The 12,322-nt window shown below is 47.8% G+C and overlaps 1 non-coding gene across 1 annotated transcript; it reads right to left on the bottom strand.

Annotated features, from left to right (window-relative positions):
• Window positions 1–11,974: 11,974 nt before the first annotated feature.
• On the bottom strand, window positions 11,975–12,046 carry trnae-uuc (transfer RNA glutamic acid (anticodon UUC)). Its single transcript has one exon. It is a non-coding gene; the product is annotated as a tRNA-Glu (tRNA).
• Window positions 12,047–12,322: the final 276 nt, after the last annotated feature.

Genomic DNA, 12,322 nt, shown 5'->3' with positions numbered 1-12,322 from the left:
TTTGCTGTCATTGTCCTGGGACTGTATGAATGGGGAAGTGTAGAGGAAGTTTTACTCTGTATCTAACCCAATGCAGTCTCTGTCTTGGCAGTGTTTGTTGGGGACAGTGCTGAGGTAGCTTCACTTGCAATTGAAGAGTAGAGGAAGCTTTGTTCTGATTGTCATCCCATGCTGTCCTTGTCCTGGGAGGTTGAGATGGCATCTATAATTGAAGTGAATGCAGACTTGGCTGTGGAGTGGAGGGTACTTCTACCTGAGCACACCCACCTTTGAGATTGCTGTGCTGATCAAGACAATCTCACATACCTTCATGCACTTTTCCAACCAACCACAGGGTGGTTAAGGATGGGTATAAATGCTGGCATTGCCAGCGATGTCCACACCCCATGCATTAATAAATACTTTATGTTTAAAAGTTACATTCACGTTCCAAACCCTCTAATATATGATTACTTATATGGAAAATTCCTGTCTGCTGGAATTTCATTTTAAAACATAGGAATGTGTCAACCATGAAGAAATATAACAAGAACAACAAATGGAGAATTTAACAGGTAATGAGCAGCACCAGAATGCTGAATCAGCCTGACCCCCAAGGCTGAGAGAGTTCTCCCAGATGTTGAAGTTACACCAGTGCCTTTTACTCTTGCAGCTTCCCCAAAAGTTTGTCCCTGATGTAAGATCATTCAATGACCCGAAGTACGAACTGTTTTTATCTCCATAGCTAGTGCCAGATGTGCTGAGTAATTCCAGCCCTTCTGCTCTACCCTTTTATGGGATTTGAGCTTCCCTAAGTCAGTGTAATGAAGAACTGCAGATGCTGGAGATCTGAAACACAAATATGCATCAAATGCTGGAGAAACTCAATAGGACTGGCAGCACATGTGGAGAGAGAAGCAGAGTTAGCATTTCAAGTGCTGTGACCCTTCTTCACAACTGTTCTGGACTCAGGCCAGGATATTGACTCTGTTTGTTTTTTTCTCTCTCCACCGGTATTGCCAGACTGGCTGAGTTTCTCCAGCAATTTCTGTTATGACACTTTCATAAGGTTGATGTTTGTTATCCATCCCTAAGTGCAAGGTGTCTTGCTTGTGCCAATTCAGAGGGCAGTTTATGAGTCAACCACATTGCTGTGCGTCTGGAGTCACATGTAAGTCAGACCATGCAAGGATGGCAGTTTCCCTCCTGAAAGGACATTGGTGAACATGGTTTTTTATGACAATTGACGTCAGTGCCATCGATACCATACTGAGACTAACTTTGTGTTCCCCATTTATGATTTATGATTTGAATTATTCACATCTCACCTCTTGCTGTGGTGGGATTTGAACTCATGTTCCCTGGATTACTCATCGTATGACATTATGACTACACTGTTGTTTCCCATTCCTTGCTATTTTGTGGTTGCTGTTCACGTCTTTGTCCTCTGATGTTTAGGAAATTGAACCTGTTTAAAAGATTGCCCTAAACTTGCCCCTTTGACCAAGTCTTTGATCACCTGTCCTAATCTGTGCTCCGGTCTTGTGATTTTTAAAGGAATTCTCATTGTGTTCATGTGAAGCACTTTGACATAGTTAACTGTACCACATGTATTATTTGAATGCAGCTTGTGTCCTTATCTTAATATCTGAAAGTACAGGGTCATATTTTAAATGTAGAAGACAAACATGAGGATGATTTCTTTTCTCCCTGAGGGTTGTGGGTCTTCTTCTAAAGGCATTGGATTCAAAATCTTTCAGGCAGAGGTAGATGGGTTCTTGATAACCAAGTGGATGAAAGATTGTCGGGGATGTGTTGGAATGTAGAGTTGAGGTTGAATTCAGATCAGCCATGATCTTATTGAATGTTGCAGCAGGCTCGAAGTGCCGAGTGGCCTACTCCCGCCTATTACATGTTTGTATCAAGCAGTCTGTGTCTCCCCTCTTATAGCTATGAACTGGGTAATTCCTTTCCAATATTGCCCCTTGTCGACAGTTCATTTCACACCAGATGGCCCCCTATTGGGACCAGGCACATTGTCGCAATTGCAGTATTTCTTGTGTTAATTTTGTTGCTTCTTACTCAATTTTGCTGAGAATCTTCGAAATAAAAACCAAAACACTTCGATTATTATCGCACCAATGGAAGTATTGGTTTGGATGTATCATTGTTGAATTAGCCATTCCCATGTATTCCAGAATTCTGTGTTTAAAGCCCTGGAATCTGGTTTCTACACCTGAAACAGTTCTGATCAAGGTCATATTTGACATCCTTTGTAACCGTGATAGGGATAAACATTCCCTCGTCGACCTGCGGACAGCCTTGATCAGAGCTAATGACAGTACTGACCCTCTCCAGCATTTCTCTATCCTCTGGGAGGTTCTGCTTTTAGCGTCTTCCTTTCTGATTTGTTTAACCGTAGCTGCTGGTGTTGGCATCTATACTGATGATATCCAACTGTGCCTGAACACCACTTCGCTCCCGACTCCTCTGTCATTCATAATTTACCAATAATTTAATCTGAATGCCTGCCCAATATCCAGCATTGGATAACCATAAACGTTCCCTTAGTTAAATATTGTGAAGTGTGAAGCCATTGTTTTAGTCCCCAAGTTCGACCTGAGCCCCCGTCGCCCCCACCCAGTAACTCTGTTGACAGCCTTCATGTCACTTTAAAACTAGGGTCAATAGATTCGTGAAGAGTCGGGGGGTGAACAGTTGCAGGAAAAGGGCAGGAAAGTGAATGTGGGGAATGTCAGATCACCCAGAATCCTACTGAATGGAGAAGCAGGCTCAAGGGGCTGAATGGCATATTCCTGTTCCTATTTCTTATGGTTCCCAAGCCCTTCCCTCTGAGACAGGACACTGCCTTCAGTATGTGACATTACTGAGAGTGCTGATGTTCCCTTGTGTAATGTCAACAACTTAGCAGCTGCGAAAACCTCTTGCTCCTTTGTTCCCTCGAAACACAATAAGCCAATGTGTTCAGGGGAGGCGATGGCCGACTTTATTGTCACCAGACTATTCACCCAGGTAATATTCCGGGGACTTGGATTCACAACCTGCCACGGCAGATGGTGGAATCTGAATTCAATATAAATCTGGAATTAAGAGTCTAATGATGAAATCGTTGTGCTTTGTTGTAAAAACTTATCTCGTTTCCTACTGTCCGAACCTGACCTGATCTACATGTGATTCAGATCCACTGTCAGTTGGTTGTATCTTCACTGCCCTTTCAATCAAAACCTCCACTATAACCTCCCTACTTTTATACTCCATTTCAAGGCCAATCTCCCTTTTGCCTTCCCTATTCGTCACTGTGCTCCCAGAAGCAGGATAGTGGATCAGTTTCAAGTAGGTCCTATATCTCTGACAACATCGGTACACAAGGCAGTGAAGAAAGGTTTCAGCACACTGGCCTTCATCAGTTCGGGAATTGAGCAGAGGTGTTGGCAAGTTATGTTGTAGGTATACAGGACGTTGATGAGGCTGCACCTGGAATATTGTGATCAGTTTTGGTCCCCTTGGTGTTCTGACTTCTGACTTCTTCAACTCTGGGTTTGTGTTGAACTTGATGGGATACTTTGTCCAACTCAGCATGTTTAAACAGGGATTCATTTGAAACTTTTCAGGAGGTGAGCTCAACAAGATTGAACTATTCAAAGTTACTTGGACTCTATTTTAAACTTACATCAGGACTAGTAGTCAGAGACACATACAGCATGGAAACAGACCCTTTGGTCCAACTTGTCCATGCTGACCTGATATCCTAAATTAATCTAGTCCCAAATGACAACACCTGGCTCATATCCTGTGGCACCTCATTTCATATAGGTACCACCCTCTGAATGAAGAAGTTGTCCATTTAATATATTTCGCCCCTCACCCTAAACCTCTGCCCTCTAGTTCTGGACTCCCCCATCCCAGGGAAAAGACCTTGTCTATTACCCTGTCCATGCCCCTCATGCTTTTGTAACCTCTATTAAGTCACTCCTCTGCCTCTGATGGTCCAGTGAAAACAGTCCCAGCCTATTCAGCCTCTCCCTGTAGTTCAAACCCTCCAACCCTCAGCAACATAGACAATAGACAATAGATGCAGGAGTAGGCCATTCTGCCCTTCGAGCCTGCACCGCCATTCAATATGATCATGGCTGATCATTCCTAATCAGTATCCTGTTCCAGCCTTATCTCCATACCCCTTGACTCCACTATCTTTAAGAGCTCTATCCAATTCTTTCTTAAAAGAATCCAGAGACTGGGCCTCCACTGCCCTCTGGGGCAGAGCATTCCACACAGCCACCACTCTCTGGGTGAAGTAGTTTCTCCTCATCTCTGTCCTAAATGGTCTACCCCGTATTTTTAAGCTGTGTCCTCTGGTTCGGCACTCCCCCATCAACGGAAATATGTTCCCTCCTGCCAGAGTGTCCAGTCCTTTCATAAGCCTATACGTTTCACTCAGATCACCTCTCAGTCTTCTAAACTCAAGGGTATACAAGCCCAGTCGCTTCAGTCTTTCCGTGTAAGGCAATCCTGCCATTCCAGGAATTGACCTCGTGAACCTACGCTGCACTCCCTCAATAGCCAGAATGTCTTTCCTCAAATTTGGAGACCAGAACTGTACACAGTACTCCAGGTGTGGTCTCACCAGGGCCCTGTACAGCTGCAGAAGCACCTCTTTGCTTCTATACTCAATCCCTCTTGTTATGAAGGCCAGCATGCTATTAGCCTTCTTCACGACCTGCTGTACCTGCATGCTTGCCTTCATTGACTGGTGGACAAGAACACCCAGATCTCTCTGAACAGCCCCTTTACCTAATTTGATACAATTGAGGTAGTAATCTGCCTTCCTGTTCTTGCCACCAAAGTGGATAACCAGACATTTATCCACATTAAACTGCATCTGCCATGCATCTGCCCACTCACCTAACTTGTCCAGGTCACCCTGTAATCCCCTAACATCCTCATCACATTTCACCCTACCACCTAGCTTTGTGTCATTAAAATTTGCTAATGTTATTGCTGATACCATCTTCTATATCATTTACATATATTGTAAAAAGCTGCGGTCCCAGCACGGATCCCTGCGGTACCCCACTGGTCACTGCCTGCCATTTTGAAATGGAGCCGTTAATCACTACCCTTTGTTTCCTATTAGCCAACCAATTCTCTATCCAATCTAGTACTTTGCCCCCAATCCCGTGCGCCCTAATTTTACTCACTAACCTCTTGTGTGGGACTTTATCAAAAGCTTTCTGAAAGTCCAGGTACAGTACATCCACTGGATCTCCCTCGTCCATCTTCCGAGTTACATCCTCAAAAAATTCAAGAAGATTAGTCAAGCATGATTTCCCCTTCATAAATCCATGCTGACTCTGTCCTATCCTGTTACTATTATCCAGATGTGCCGTAATTTCATCCTTTATAATAGACTCCAGCATCTTTCCCACCACTGAGGTCAGACTAACTGGTCTATAATTTCCTGCTTTCTCCCGCCCACCCTTCTTAAAAAGTGGCACAACATTAGCCGCCCTCCAATCCTCAGGAACCAACCCCGATTCTATTGAACTCTGGAAAATAATCACCAGCGCATCCACGATTTCCCGAGCCACCTCCTTCAGTACCCTGGGATGCAGGCCATCAGGTCCCGGAGACTTATCAACCTTCAGACCTAACAGTCTCTCCAACACCAAATCCTGGCAAATAGAAATTCCCTTAAGTTCAGGTCCTTCAGCCACTGTTACCTCAGGGAGATTGCTTGTGTCTTCCCCAGTGAACACAGATCTGAAGTACCCATTTAATTCCTCTGCCATTTCTTCGTTCCCAGTAATATATTCCCCTGCTTCTGTCTTCAAGGGCCCAATTTTTGTCCTAACCATTTTTTTGCCTTGGACATACCTAAAAAAGCTTTTACTATCCTCCTTTATATTCTTGGCCAGTTTACCTTCGTACCTCATTTTTTTCTCTGCGTATTTCCTTCTTACTAATCCTCTGTTGTTCTTTAAAAGCTTCCCAGTCCTCCGTTTTCCCGCTTATCTTCGCTAAGTTATACTTTTTCTCTTTTAACCTTATATGTTTCTTTACTTCCCTTGTCAGCCACGGCCGCCCATGTCTCCTCCTGGGATCTTTCTTCCTTTTAGGAATGAACTGATCCTGCATCTTCTGCATTATACACAGAAATATCCGCCATTGTTCCTCCACGGTCTTCCCTGTTAAGGTATTAAACCATTGAACTTTGGCCAGTTGCTCCCTCATAGCTCCATATTTCCCTTTATTCAACTGAAATATTGTCACTTCAGATTGTACCCACTCCCTCTCAAATTGCAGATTGAAGCTTATTGTATTATGGTCACTACTTCCCAATGGCTCCTTCACTTCGAGGTCACTGACCAATTCTGGTTCGTTACACAATACCAGATCCAGAATCGCCTTATCCCTGGTCGGCTCCAGCACCAGCTGCTCTAAAAATCCATCTCTGAGGCACTCCACAAAGTCTCTTTCTTGAGGCCCGATACCATCCTGATTCACCCAGTCTACCTGCATGTTAAAATCCCCCATAACAACTGTAGTAACATATTTGCGACAAGCCAATTTCAGCTCCTGATTCAACTTACCTCCAACATCCAGACTACTGTTTGGGGGCCTGTAGATGACTCCCATGAGGGTCTTTTTACCCTTAGTGTTTCGAAGCTCTATCCACACTGACTCTACATCCCCTGACTCTAGGTCCGCCCGCGCAAGGGACTGAATATCCTCCCTTACCAACAAGGCCACCCCACCCCCTCTTCCCGTAAATCGTTTCTCACAGAGAAGTCAGTCCTGAAGAAGGGTTAATACCCAAAACGCTGACTACTCCACATCCTGGTGCTGCCTGGCTTGCTGTATTCTCCCAACCTCCTGCTTGCTTACTTCGGGTTGCAATATGTGGCTCAGTGTTTACCACAGCAGCCTCACAATGCCGGGGACCCAGGTTTGATTCCAGCCTTGGCTGACTGTGAGGAGGTTGCACATTCTCGCAGTGTCTGCGTGGGTTTTCTCTGGGTGAACCCTGTTTTCTTCCATAGTCCAAAAATGTTCAGGTCATGTGGATTGGTCATGCTTAATTGCCCATAGAGCTAGGCACATTAGTCAGAGGGAAATAGGTCTGGATGGGTTACTCTTCGGAGGGTCGATGTGGACTTGTTGGGACAAATGGCCTGTTTCCACACTGTAGCTAATCTCATCTGCACTACTTTTGTCACTAACGAATGGCAGATTCGACTCGATGAGCCGAGTGGCCTAACTTCTGCTCCGATGGTCCACTGATTCTCCGAAGGGTAAACTACTCAGATCCATTTTCCTACCCTCCATAAATTGCACACAGACCCCCAAGGGTAGAAGTATTCCTGGGTTCCTGGTGCCATGAGTCAGCAGTACTAACCCTGAGCCACCATGAGGTTGTGGTTCTGGGGGGTGGGGGAGGCAATTGCAGTCCAGCAGAAAACAAAACCAGCCCACCTACTCTCCAACTGCACCCACTGTCAGAACTGGCAGGAGTTGCAGTCCTTGAGGGTGACTGAAGGCATCATCACTGGTAGGATCTGATTGCTGGGAGCGCTGGTGCCCCCGCTGGTGCTTCCGCAAGTTACAGGAAAACTTGAACCTCTTCCCACACTCGGGCCAGCTGAAGGGCCTCTCCCCGGTGTGGACACACTGGTGCTTCAGCAGGGAGGAGGAATTGCTGAAGGACATTCCGCACTCAGGGCAGCCGAAAGGCCTCCCCCACTCCGCCCCCATCCCCCCATGTGGACCAGCTGGTGCTTCAGCAGTGTGGAGGAGCGGGTAAAGCCCTTCCCACACTCGGGCAGGAGAACGGCTTCTCCCCGGTGTGGACGGACTGGTGCATCAGCAGGGCTGAGGAATTGATGAAAGCCTTCCTGCACTTAGGCAACTGAACGACCTCTCCCCCATGTGGACCCACCAATGGGCCAGCAGGTCGGAAGAAAGAGCAAAGCCCTTCCTGCACTAGGGGCAGAAGAACGGCTTCTCCTCAATGTGAACCCACTGGTGTCTCAGCAGGTGGGAAGAACTGCTGAAGACCATCTCGCACTTGGAGAACAGACTTCCCCGGTGTGGACCAACTGGTGCGTCAGCAGGGCAGAGGAATCACTGAAGGCCTTCCCACACTCAGGGCAGCAGAAGGGCCTCTTCCCCTCTGTGGGCCCATTGGTGCTTCAATGCCCTCTCAAATCTCACAATATCCTTCTGATCGGAGGGAGACCAGAATTGCACACAATATTCCAAAAGTGGTCTAAAAAATGTCCTGTACAGCCACAACATAACTTCCCAACTCCAATACTCAGTCAGAGGATTGCGAAAGCTTTCAAAACCCACATAAAACAAACAGGAAAGAATGGAGGGATAACCCGAATTTTTGAGAGTCAGCTTGAAAGCATCAATGAGAAATCGGTGGACTGCGTTTATTGGAACAATTCTTCCGTCGCCTCCGCCTCCGAGCTTACTTTCACAATCAGGACTCTCGCCCACCTTCCGAGGACCCCTTCGCCCACCTCCAACACACTGCATCCACCTGGACACCCCGCGCTGGCCTATTACCTGCCCTCGACCTCTTCATTTCCAACTGCCGCCGGGACATTAACCACCTCAACCTGTCGTCCCCCCTCCCCCACTCCAACCTCTCACCCTCACAACGCGCAGCCCTCCAATCCCTCTGCTCCAATCCCAACCTCACCATTAAGCCAGCGGATAGAGGGGGCGGAGTGGTAGTCTGGCGCAGTGGTAGTCTGGTGCACTGACCTCTACACCGCTGAAGCCAAACGCCAACTCGAGGACACCTCTTCCTACTGCTCCCTCGACCATGACCCCACCCCCCATCACCAAACCATCATCTCCCAGACCATACAGAACCTCATCACCTCAGGAGATCTCCCACCCACAGCTTCCAACCTCATAGTCCGGGAACCCCGCACTGCCCGGTTCTACCTCCTTCCCAAGATCCACAAGCCTGACCACCCTGGCCGACCCATTGTCTCAGCATGCTCCTGCCCCACTGAACTCATCTCTACCTACCTTGACACTGTCCTAACCCCCCTAGTCCAGGAAATCGCCACATACGTTGGAGACACCACCCACGCCCTCCACCTCCTCCAAGACTTCCGTTTCCCTGGCCCCAACGCCTTATCTTCACCATGGATATCCAATCCCTCTACACCTCCAGTCGCCATGACCAGGGCCTCCAAGCCCTCCGTTTTTTCCTCTTCAGACGTACCCAACAGTACCCTTCCACTGACACACTCATTCGTTTGGCCGAACTGGTCCTCACCCTTAACAATTTCTCCTTTGAATCTTCCCACTTCCTCCAGACCAAAGGCGTAGCCATGGACACACGTATGGGCCCCAGCTTTGCCTGTCCCTTTGTTGTCTACGTAGAACAGTTGATCTTCCGTAATTACACCGGCACCACTCCCCACCTCTGCCTCCGCTCCATTGATGACTGCATTGGCGCCACCTCGTGCTCCCGCGAGGAGGTTGAGCAATTCATCAACTTCACCAACACATTCCACCCTGACCTTAAATTTACCTGGACTACCTCTGACACCTCGCTCCCCTTCCTGGACCTCTCCATCTACATTAGTGACGACCGACTTGACACTGACATTTTTTACAAACCCACCGACTCCCATAGCTACCTGGATTACACCTCTTCCCACCCTATCTCTTGCAAAAATGCCATCCCGTATTCCCAATGTCTCCGCCTCCGCCGTATCTGCTCCCAGGAGGACCAGTTCCCCCATAGAACACACCAGATGGCCTCCTTCTTTAGAGACCGCAATTTCCCTTCCCACGTGGTTAAAGATGCCCTCCAACGCATCTCGTCCACATCCCGCACTCCGCCCTCAGACCCCACCCCTCCAACCGTAACAAGGACAGAACGCCCCTGGTGCTCACCTTCCACCCTACAAACCTTCGCATTAACCAAATCATCCGCCGACAATTCCGCCACCTCCAACAAGACCCCACCACCAGGGATATATTTCCCTCCCCACCCCTTTCCACCTTCCGCAAAGACCGTTCCCTCCGTGATTACCTGGTCAGGTCCACACCCCCCTACGACCCAACCTCCCATTCTGGCACTTTCCCCTGCCACTGCAGGAACTGTAAAACCTGTGCCCACACCTCCTCCCTCACCTCTATCCAAGGCCCTAAAGGAGCCTTCCACATCCTTCAAAGTTTAACCTGCACATCCACTAATATCATTTATTGTGTCCGTTGCTCTCGATGTGGTCTCCTCTACATTGGGGAGACTGGGCGCCTCCTAGCAGAGCGCTTTAGGGAACATCTCCGAGACACCCGCACCAATCAACCAAACCGCCCCGTGGCCCAACATTTCAACTCCCCCTCCCACTCTGCCGAGGACATGGAGGTCCTGGGCCTCCTTCACCGCCGCTCCCTCACCACCAGACGCCTGGAGGAAGAACGCCTCATTTTCCACCTCGGAACACTTCAACCCCAGGGCATCAATGTGGACTTCAACAGCTTCCTCATTTCCCCTTCCCCCACCTCATCCGTGTTTCAAACTTCCAGCGAAGTAACTCTCTCCTTGACTTGTCCGGACTTGTCCGACCTGCCTATCTTCTTTTCCACCTATCCACTCCACCCTCTCCTCCTTGACCTATCACCTTCATCTCCTCCCCCACTCACCCATTGTACTCTATGCTACTCTCTCCCCACTCCCACCCTCCTCTAGCTTATCTCTCCGTGCTTCAGGCTCACTGCCTTTATTCCTGATGAAGGGCATTTGCCCGAAACGTTGATTTCGTTGCTCGTTGGATGTTGCCTGAACTGCTGTACTCTTTCAGCACCACTAATCCAGTCATGCGTTTATTGGGTAGCCGTTCTACTTAAATACACTATATACGTATTACTCTTGTGCTCTTCGTAGTTTCTTTGTGCTGCAGTGTTCAGTGGCTCGTTGAAATACTGTCCCGATGAAGCTTCGTTTGTGGGTGTTGGGATGATTGCTTCTGCAGTTAAGTATTTGGTTTGTATATGTTGTTTTTCTGTAGATGCCAGTTTGAAGTTCCCAATTGACTGTTCCCTCTACTGTGACATCGAGGAATGGCACTTTGTTGTTGTTCTCCTCCCCTTCAAAACAGGAGCCCCCCCTTAGACCATAGTCTCACGACTTGGAACACCAATATACAGACTTGTCAAAGGCCTCCACTGAGGACTAAAACACCAAGTCGAAGATTCACTCCACTCCATTTACTCCATCCAAGAATTCCTGAACACCAAAGACACTGAGATAGAAGAGGATGGAATACTGTTGTCCTTTGACAGAACAGCCCTGTTCACATCCATTAACATCAACGTGGCCAAAGAAAACTGAAGACACTACTCGAAGAACCAAAGACACAAACACAGCACCAACTTCATCAGCAAAGATAAAACTGTCAACCTCGTGGAGCTGTGCTTTACTACCCCCTTCATATTCAGTAACAAGCTCTACAAACAAATCAACGAAATACCCATGATACCACTAGCAGCATCAGGATTCCTAGCAGAAGCAATAATGCAGAGACTCGAACAAATAGCCCTTCCAACGATCCAACCCAAACTTTGAGTCTGGCACAGCGATGACACTTTTGTCATCAAAAAATGAAACGAATTAGAGGAAACCTACAACACCATCAACAATCTCCTTACTGGCATAAACTTCACAAAAGAGGAGAACAACAACAAAGTGCCATGTCTCGATGTCACAGTAGATCGAACAGTCAATGGTAATTTCAAACCAGCGTCTACAGGAAAACAACACACGCAAGCCAAGACCTCAGCTGCAGAAGCAATCATCCCTACACATACAAACAAATCTGAATCAGGACACTATTTCAACGAGCCAGTACACACTGCAGCACCCAGTAAGTACGAAGATCAATGAAAAAACTGTCCAGAGCATTTGAGAAGAAAGGGTAGCCGATAAAGCCCCTAAAATAGCTTCCCTGACCGGGAATCGAACCCAGGCCGCAGCAGTGAAAGCGCCGAATCCTAACCACTAGACCACCAGGGAGTCGCAGACTCAGCATGATAGCTCTACTGAAATTTTCTTCCCTGCCCGGAAATCGAATCCAGGCCGTGGTTGGTCGAAGGCTTTCACCTGTGTGTCCAACAATGTCATTTCTTGTATCGATTGCTCCCGATGCGGTCTCCTCTACATTGGGGAGACTGGAGACTCCTCGCAGAGTCAAGTCACAGCGCTTGAGGGAAAATCTCCAGGACACCTGCACCAATCAACCCCATCGCCCTCTGGCCCAACATTTCAAACCCCCTCCCACTCTGCCGAGGA

The sequence above is a fragment of the Chiloscyllium punctatum genome, unplaced genomic scaffold, assembly GCF_047496795.1.
Source record: "Chiloscyllium punctatum isolate Juve2018m unplaced genomic scaffold, sChiPun1.3 scaffold_1927, whole genome shotgun sequence".
NCBI lineage: Eukaryota > Metazoa > Chordata > Chondrichthyes > Orectolobiformes > Hemiscylliidae > Chiloscyllium > Chiloscyllium punctatum.
This window is presented reverse-complemented; position numbering and strand designations above follow the sequence as displayed.